The sequence below is a fragment of the Armigeres subalbatus genome, chromosome 2, assembly GCF_024139115.2.
Source record: "Armigeres subalbatus isolate Guangzhou_Male chromosome 2, GZ_Asu_2, whole genome shotgun sequence".
Lineage (NCBI taxonomy): Eukaryota > Metazoa > Arthropoda > Insecta > Diptera > Culicidae > Armigeres > Armigeres subalbatus.
In genome coordinates, this window is record NC_085140.1 from 149829153 (window position 1) to 149838755 (window position 9603).

Below are 9603 nucleotides of genomic sequence, written 5' to 3' on the forward strand. Positions count from 1 at the left end.
AATCCAATTTCGTAAATGGATTTGAAGATCTGAATCGAAATGTAATAATATTATGTGATGTATTATGTGATTTTTTTCAACTATGCAATGACTTCTTTCAAATGTTTATACATAAGTTGTTTTTTTAGTGAACCGGTTCTTCACTAGGAATGTCTTCATCATATGAATTAGTCCTATATCTTTGAATGTCATAACCTCACACTTGAATCCGCTGGTATGAGTTGAATCAAGTACGAGATAACGACAAATGTCCTCTAAGCAGTGTAGAGAAATGTCATTTCATTGCTACGAGACTATTTTACCAATAAATTTTAACTAAATCTATTTCTCCTGACATAAGACGAGCTTAGTACTATTCCATTTAAGTACAAATACCGATTGAAGCAGATCATGGAGAATATCAGATCATGGAGGCATTCATTTTCCGAAACTTCGAGCAACAGGATTAGAATACAGCGCAGCGAGGGATATCGTAGCAGACGCCATCAATGAAGGACAGCACGGGGCAACGAACCATGATGAGAGGAGGATTTTTGGAGGAGATGAAGGAGAATCCAGTCTACTACAGTAAGCCCGGTGCTACCATGAGCATGAGCATGAGCATTGTGACCGCACAATTCGTAGTTGCTACTCCGTGATTGACTGAACTTGCGAAATTGTACAGAGAACACAATGAATGGTGCTTGGGATTCGCTACCCATTCTCAATGTACACGTTTCGGGAGCTCAAATATTTAAAGTCAATAACGGCGCCAGCCACGTCCTTACGGTCATATAGGAATGGAAGGATTGTTAGTCCGACTCTCGTTGCTACTAGAGACCGAGTATACCTCTGCATCTCCACCATTGTCTTGGGATAGGATATCGTTTTAGTTACAAAGGATAATTTATCTGGATTCACTTTGGTAAGCGATACGATCTATGGGATGGGAAATAACAGTAATTCGAGTTAAAAGTTAAAACATGCACGCCCGGTGGCATATGAAAACTGAGGAGATTCGCGTTTTGGACGACCGCACGGAAGCGCAGCAATCTGTACTCACTTGCTCGATGGCTACAGAAAACTATTGAAGAACACGCTTTTTTTCGACCGCGCGCGACATGCGCATGAGCCACCGAACACAAGATAGATATTTTATTTCTTTCCCGACGACTAAAACACGCCTTGCACTTACTTGTTCAGGTGGCTACTCTTATTACCGGCCGCGCAATGCAGAACACAATATTTCGGCCGATCGCACGATAGTTCTGCTGTCCGAAACAAGAGAAATCTCGCACTGAACTCCTACAGTAAGCCCGGTGCTACCAAGGATAAAATAATTACCAAAGATCCATAAATCCGGGAAGGAGATGCATGAGATAGTTTCATCAGTGAGTTCCTCTACCAAGAAGGCACACTTAGAGAAAACAATGGATCTCAGACGAAACCTTGAAGATGGCAGAGGAAGAGAAGTTAAAGCCGCGATTAAAAATCAGAGTCTTCTGGAAGCAGGCATCCAAGCCTCGTTTAAAACAGAATTCCGAGCCTTTTAAAATGAAGCTTCCAAGCCTCTTGAAAGAAGGCTTCCGAACCTCTTGAAAAGAGGTCTCCGATCTCTTGAAAGCAGGTTTCCAAACCTCTTGAAAGGAAGCTTCCAAGCCTCGTTTAGAAGGAGGCATTTCCGCATCTTTGAAACATGCTTCTGAGCGTGTTGAAAGGAGACCTTCGAGCCTCTTGAAAGAAGGTTTCTAAGCTTCTTGAGAATCCCGATCCTCTTAGGAGGATTTCAAGCCTCTTGAAAAGAAGGATTCCGAGATGCTTAAAAGAAGCCTTTTAAGACTATTGCAGCAAAGCTTCTGAGCTTTTCGGAAAGCAGCTGAGAGGCATAAACTCAAGTGGAGGCTTCCGAACCCATAGATTCTAGATTTTAGTCACTCGACATTTTGTCTTTATGATTTTTGCCCAACAACCTTCATACACTATTATACAACCTATTAACAAGGATTCGAATATTATCTGATTTTCACCAAACGGAGAATTAGTTTTTCCATCTTTGAATACAACCATATCAAAACTATCTGGTTGTAGAAGAAAGGATGACGCACATTGCGGACAGACGAATTGAAATTTGGTGAGGAAATTCCATTGTGCATATCAATAATTATTAAAATTAGGGACACGGCAGGTATATCCGTACATAGTCTTAGGGTCTAAAACCTACGAAAGCAACGTCCATTAGGAAGAACTCCATTATAGCAGAACGTTTCTTCTCATCGGCGAAGACCATTGTGACGAAAAGGGACTAGCGATTGGAAAATCGGTTCTTGGAACTGCCAATCTCTCAACTTTATCAGGAACACACACATACTCGCCGATGTGCTCAAGGACTGTGGATTCGGCATCGTAGCGCTGCAGGAGGTTTGTTGTAACGGATCAATGGTGCGAACGTTTAGAGGTAATCATACCATCTACTTTGCGATATGCAAAGGCGCGTGCAAGTTGGGAATGTGCAAGTTGAGAATCAAAGACCGGTTCTTCAAATTCAGCATAATCAACGTATAGCCCACACTACGGAAGCACTGATGATGATAAGGACGCATTCTACGCGTAGCTGGAACACGAGTACGACAGCTGCCCAAGACACGACGTCAAAACCATCATAGAAGATTTAAACGCTCAGGTTGGCCTAGAGGAGGCGTTTAGATCGACTATTGGAAAGTTTGACGAACGACAACGGCCTACGACTAATTGATTTTACCGCCACCAAGAATATGGCCATTCGCAGCACCTACTTCCAACACAGCCTTCCGAATCGGTACACCTGGAGATCACCACTGCAGACAGAATCACAAATCAATCACATTCTGATTGATGCACGGCACTTCTCCGACATTATCGACATCAGGACATATCGTGGCGCTAACATCGACTCTGACCACTATCTGGTGATGGTTAAACTGCGCCCAAAACTATCCGTCATCAACAATGTTCGGTACCGACGACCGCCGTGGTACGACCTAGAGCGACTGAAGCAACCTACACTGCATACGCGCAGCACCCCAAAGGAAGAGGGTGAGCTCGAACAACGGCAGATATGAGGGACGAAGTCACGGAAGGATTGGTTCAACGAAGAGTGCAGATTATGGAGAAGAAGGACGCAGCACGGGCGTTCGCGCTGTAGCAAGGTACCCGGCAGTCGATCGTTATAGACGGAAGCGGAGACAGCAGACCCGCCTTTTTCAGGAGAAGAAACGCCGCCTGTAAGAAGCAGAGTGCGAGGAGATGGAACAGCTGTGCCGTTCTTAAGAAACACGTAAGTTCTATCAGAAGCTCAACGCATCCCGCAAGGCTTCATGTCGCGAGTCGAGATGGGCAGGGATAAGGTTGGGAGCATCTTGACGGACGAACGTGTGGTGATCGCAAGGTGGAGGCAGCACTACGAGGAACATATAAGTGGCGCTAAGTGTACAGGCAGCGAAGGAGATGACTATGTCAGTTTAGCGGACGATGGAAGCCAACCAGCCTCCACCTTGAGGGAAGTTAAGGATGCTAGCTAACAGCTAAAGATCAATAAATCAGTTGGTAAGGATGGAACCGGAGCTGAGCTCATCACGATGGGCCCGGAAAAGCTGGCCACTTGCCTACACAAACTGATAGCCAGAATCTGGGAAACTGAACAGTTACCGGAGAAGTGGAAGGAAGGCGTTGCCCCATCTACAAGAAAGGCGACAAGACTTTCGAGCAATCACCATGCTTAATGCCGCCTACAAAGTGATATACCAGATTATCTTCCGTCGTCTGTCACCATTAGTGAATGAGTTCGTGGGAAGTTATGAAGCCGGCTTCGTAGATGGCCGCTCGACAACGGACCAGATCTTTACTGTACGGCAAATCCTTCAAAAATTCCGTGAATACCAGGTCCCAACGCACTATCTGTTCGTTGATTTCAATGCGGCATACGACAGTATAGACTTTCGTGCCTGTTGTTCAACATTGCGCTAGAAGGTGTCATACGGAGAGCCGGGTGTAACATCCGGGGTACGATTTTCAACAGATCCAGCCAATTTATTTGTTTCGCAGATGACAGACATTGTCGGTCGAACATTAGCAAAGGTGGCAGAACTGTACACCCGCCTGAACCCTGAAGCTACAAAAGTTGGACTGGTAGTGAATGCATCAAAGACAAAGTACATGCTTGTGGGCATAATCGAGGCGGATAATATAATGTTAATAATGTTAGTTGCGAAATACAAAGTCGCATCATCTGTTGAGGTCGGGCCTACTACGGGTTCCAAAAGAAACTGCGGTCAGCTGAACGCTGATAAGACCGGTAGTCCTCTACGGACATGAAACATGGACAATGCTCAAGGAGGACTTGCAAGCACTCGGAGTATTTGAGAGACGGGTGCTTAGGACCATGTTTGACGGTGTACAAGAAGACGGTGCGTGGCGGCGAAGAATGAATCACGAGCTCGCCCAGCTCTACGGCGAACCCAGTATCCAGAAGGTAGCTAAAGCCGGAAGGGTACGATGGGCAAGGCATGTTGCAAAAATGACGGACACCAACCCTTTAAAGATGGTGTTCTCTTCCAATCCGGCAGGTACGAGACGGCGTGGAGCACAGCGAGCGAGGTGGGCTGACCAGGTACAGAATGACTTGGCGAGCGTAGGGCGTATTCGAGAATGGAGAGATGCGGTCTCGAACCCAGGGCTGGTAGCGATGAATGCCATTCAAAATAGTGACTTTAGTGACCAACGATGACGAAAAGGTGACCAAATAGTGACTTTCAATTGCAGAAAAAGTGACCAAATAGTGACTTTTGTATGATGTTTTGAACCGGGTATAGAACTACAAGAAACATCAACATTGTTACGGTATAAATCGTAGATTGCAAACTAGTATGTTATTTTTGAAATCCATGTAGAATGTAGAATGCTATCAGAAATCAATAAAGGGCTAAAACAACAAAAGCATAAAGATTACTGCTACTGGCCACGTCCATCTTTATCGTAAGGAAAAATAGGATGGAAGCAAGAGGCCAGTGACTGCGGATGATATTCGTTGGATCAACCAGAAGCTAGCAATGTGACCATGGTACCTCATATTAAGTAGCACACCACGATAAGGTATCTACCCGGCGTCACGGGAACGGATAGAGAGTTACAAATTGTGTCACAAAATTATGTTGATAATTACAACAACATTTGTTGTTTTATATGAGCTCGAAGTTTTCTGTACAACAGCTAAAGAATGATATAAAATTATCTAATTGATTCCTAGGCGGTGAGCTATTTGGATTCACAAAGCTTATCAATCTTAGGTAGGACCATTTGGTTGATACATATATAAAGAATTAAAATAATGAAGAAATTTAAAATGTACGATTTTACCTGTTATTAAATTATGATTAAATAACAAATTTAAATCAAGTTTTTGATTTAAATTTGTTATTTATATGAACTCGACGTGGCATTCTTAGGAAAATTTTGAATATCCAATAAAACCATGGTGTCTTATTAGAAATCCACAAATTAGGTCGTTACAAATATTTAATTAACTTTTTGTCCTACTGATCACCGAAAGGTCAAGGGGGGGGGGATAAAAAAAAATATTAAAATGAAAAAAATTAAAATAAAACTCCTCGGATTTGTTGAAGAATGTTTCGAAAATCCTCAAAATTACCCGAATTTTATTTTGTTGCCCCCTTAAAATATCATTTTTTGGCAAAATAAATCCGAGGGGGGGAGACAAAATAGATTTTTAATATTTGTATCGGCCTTATAATAAACTTTATTTTTTTAAATGGCAGACTTTAGTTAGTTATTATTATTATTAAGTTAATTAAAAATGAGTGGCCAAATAATCTCGAGTTAAAAAAAATCTTTCAAGTCTTATTAGTTTTTTCTTTTATTTTGGATTTTAAAGTCCGACCAATTCATTCACCTCCGCACTAGTTTTTTTGGGTATCTTTTCTTAATTGTTAATAAACAGAATCTTTTCATAAAAATGTGATATTTGTGAAATATGTTTTGAATGCCAGAATTACTTCTACATTTTTTTTAAACGTTTCTCGAGGGGTCGCAGCATTTATTTAACAATTATAAACGGATTTAACAACCATTTAGCAATCATAATGTACTTTCTGTCATCGACACCCTTATCGCTCATTATTCTCCCTGACATTGAGAAACATCAAACAGCATTGTCATGTGATGAAACTGAAGCTGTCCACTATCTTTGTCACCTGAGGGTATTAACGCTCACCAGCAGACGTGGTTCTGGTATCAAAACTTCTAAATTCTTTACTCTTTACTTGAGGTTCGCCTTAACATGAATCGGAAAAAAACCTCACGATTTTCACAACATACTTACTTGGAGCTTCTTGGGTGCATATTTCCCAAATTTAATATATTACTACCAGATTCACATTTGATTTCGTTGATCATGGGCATGGTGACCATACATTTCGTAGTTGCTACTCCGTGATTGACCAGAACAATCGCAATTGCACAGGAAACCAATGGACGGAAGCTTGCTCTCAAACCTTAATGTACATACACAGATAAAAATATGTTGTGATTTTAAATGTATTTGCATGCACATATTTGGAGCATGCAAATAAACGTAACATTCAATCGATCTCACTATTCTTTTAAAGCGAAATAAATTTAAATGGTGCTTGCTTGTAAAATTCAATCAAACTAAATTGAATATCGAATGTTAATTCGTTTGATGGGATGAGCTGCAATTTTACACGTCGTTGAATTTTCAAAATTATTTGCTGTGTAGCTCGAGAGCTCTTGTATTCTAAATGATAGATAACGGCGCTGGTAAAATCCTCACGGTCTATCGGGGATGGGAAGGAATTGATGATGCAGCCACTCGCCCACTATAAGCCAAGAACGCCTCTGTACTCGCCACTAGTTCATGCGGAATTTTATTGAAATTTAGGGGTTTTCATGGCAAAGGTTCGTCTTGGTTAACGGGTTACCAATGTGGTAGTAATGAAAAGGTGTATCTAAATTTAACGCCAGAAACGAGCTTTTCCACTAATATCGAAACGGAATGAAAGCCTATTTCTAGTTCTAGCAATTGCTAGAAAATGAGAAACATCATGGAAGGGCGAAGTTGCGCCAAAAAAATACTGCACTATAATTCCTGGTATCCGGATAGATTCAAATTTGTTAGCCCCTATCGAGCAATAGAGGGACCATTTGTACATAAAGTTGTGACAAAAACGTTCTATGCTAAGAACAAATGCAAACCATAAAACGGGACTTAGTTAACTCCTTGATAAAGGTACAATATATGTAACCGAAACGTCGGATAAAAACGTAACCCAAGTAACATTTCAAGTTTTATAACGCTCTTGAAGATCATAATTTACTCTTCAAGAGTGTTATAAAACTAACATAAAACCAAAATGTTACTAGGGAAACCCCGTTTTAGAGCATAAGAAGACTGAAAGCCATAACCTCAAATAACACCATCATAGTCGATCTCTCCTAGAAAATACCTAGTACCGTTCGATTTTTTTTTTGTTTTTTGCTAAAAACTTCTATACTATGTAGTAGGATCCTTCAACAATCAAAAACAATATTTAGAGTTTCAATTAAGATATTGTTTTGGAAAAATATCTGCCTCTCACCCAGATGTGTCATAATTTTGACGGTACACACTATTCTGATTCTAATCTCGAAAGAAATATCATAGCCGGCGAAACAGTCCATATTTTTTGTAACGTACTGTATGAAAAATATTTAAATTCTACAAAACATAAATATAAATTTACCTTCGTTTGTGAAACACGACTGAACGAAATGTAATGTAATTGTGACAAGCTTTCGTTTTTTCTTAGTTTAAACAATTCTGAGATTAAAAGTACACAACATAATTTGCATTTAGAAAAATTAGAAGGTAGGTAGTTGAAAGCTATAAAACTTTAAATATCATCCATAAAACCATTAAAGCGTAAACTCGACAAAAATAATCAAAGCGTAAAGAAATACCTACTGGTTCAGCTAATATTCTCGGACACACAGAGAATTATTTGTTTCCAGGTATTTCAATCAATATAAGAATTAAACACGTCTCCAGAAGCGAGGCATTGTCAAACCTAGATAATCTGTAATGCCAGGTCAAATTTTACTAGATACGTAGAAAAACAAATTATGAAGAAGCACAATAAATAAACAAATTTAAGACTTACCCAATAATAGGAACAGTTTCACGATTGTACACAATATTCTGCTGCTATCGACTGCTGCTCTCCGCTACTAAAAAATAGATTTAATCTATTTTTGTTATATTCTACGTAATACTACCACAGTTATATGTAAACAAGTGGTTGCTTCTGAAGATTGTTTACTGTTTGTTGTGTAGTTTCTTTATTTATTTCAAAGCAGATGCCTGATTTTTTTCATCGTAGATCAAGAAGACTTTTCTACGATATGATAATAAAATATGATAATGATAATGTTTTTTTTAAGTTCAACTAAAGCGATTAACTGATAAACTTTTCTTGATAAATCCGATATTTTTAGTCAAATTTAATATAACGTATATGGCATGTTTTTGCAATTTTTTAGATGATTTTTAAAGAATAAAAATCTAGTTGAACAAACACTGACAATCATAAAACACTTGCCAATGTCGTCATTTTCCCTATGCGGTTCAAATTCAATGCGATTGTTGATTAGGTTAAATGAAAAAAATCTAATATTTTTTCCGAAGCAAACACTTGTACATATATGTACATTAAAATCTTCATTCAATATTGGCTTTTTTTTATGTTTCACCGATTGGCACTACAACACATGATTCCTTAATTCGTTAATCATCTAATAATCCGATTACGATTGGTCGAATTTCAATTCCATCCACACCGTCATTTTGGTTTGCATTTTTTTTGTCTGTATTTTAATTCGATCCCTGATTAAGGTGGAATACCGCAATCGCTCTTTTGGACGTTGTTTTGTTTTATTTGGTTCGTATTTACATTACTTCGTTGATTTAATTTCCTCTTCTTGTGCGTGAACGCTATAAATGCACTACACAAACCGCGAATTCGCTGGGAATAATAATTGAGCTCGTTTCTCGTCTCCGGTTCGAATTGATGGCACTAACAGCCGAGCTCGGACCGTCTAGCTCTCGCACTAATGGGCATCTCGTGTTATTCTTCTCAATTTCAGCCTATTAACAAGAACCTTTCTTCATTGCCAGTCACTATTTGCACACTTTTAGCGGTACAACCGTACCAATAAACAATATTCCTCACCGAAAAAAAAAACAGAAAACACCCCGAAAACAAAACTCTAGAGCGAAAGGAGAAATGCCCCAAACCTGTTTAGTCGTTGAAAGCAACGCTCCTCTGCAGATGAACAATAAACAGCAACGAACGAACGATATTATTTAGTCCCAAGCACAGACCCGACCGGTGATGGCGATGTTTGACAGGGGGAATTCGATCTCTAACCGCCAAAAAGGGAACCACAGGGCAGTCAACAACGATGGAAAAATGAATGGGCGCGCGCGTGTGTCCACTGTTGAAGGGCGATCGGAACGGAGCTATAGAGAGAACCACACTCGATGATCACACGCAACCGACTGGACGCGCGCGCTGG

The 9603-nt window shown here is 39.9% G+C and overlaps 1 protein-coding gene across 8 annotated transcripts in view; it reads right to left on the bottom strand.

Annotated features, from left to right (window-relative positions):
- Positions 1–9603, bottom strand: part of LOC134211005 (tetraspanin-18) — a 133973-nt gene extending 124370 nt beyond the window's left edge. Inside the window, exons 1-2 of one of the 8 annotated variants that reach the window (XM_062687516.1) lie at positions 9410–9603; positions 8190–8256 (exon numbers count right to left, since the gene is read on the bottom strand). The gene's annotated coding sequence lies outside the window, so the exon portion shown is untranslated. Of the gene's footprint in view, positions 1–8189; positions 8275–8978; positions 9120–9322 lie in introns of those variants that run through there. The other 7 variants (XM_062687512.1, XM_062687510.1, XM_062687511.1 and 4 more) reach the window with 7 other exon arrangements.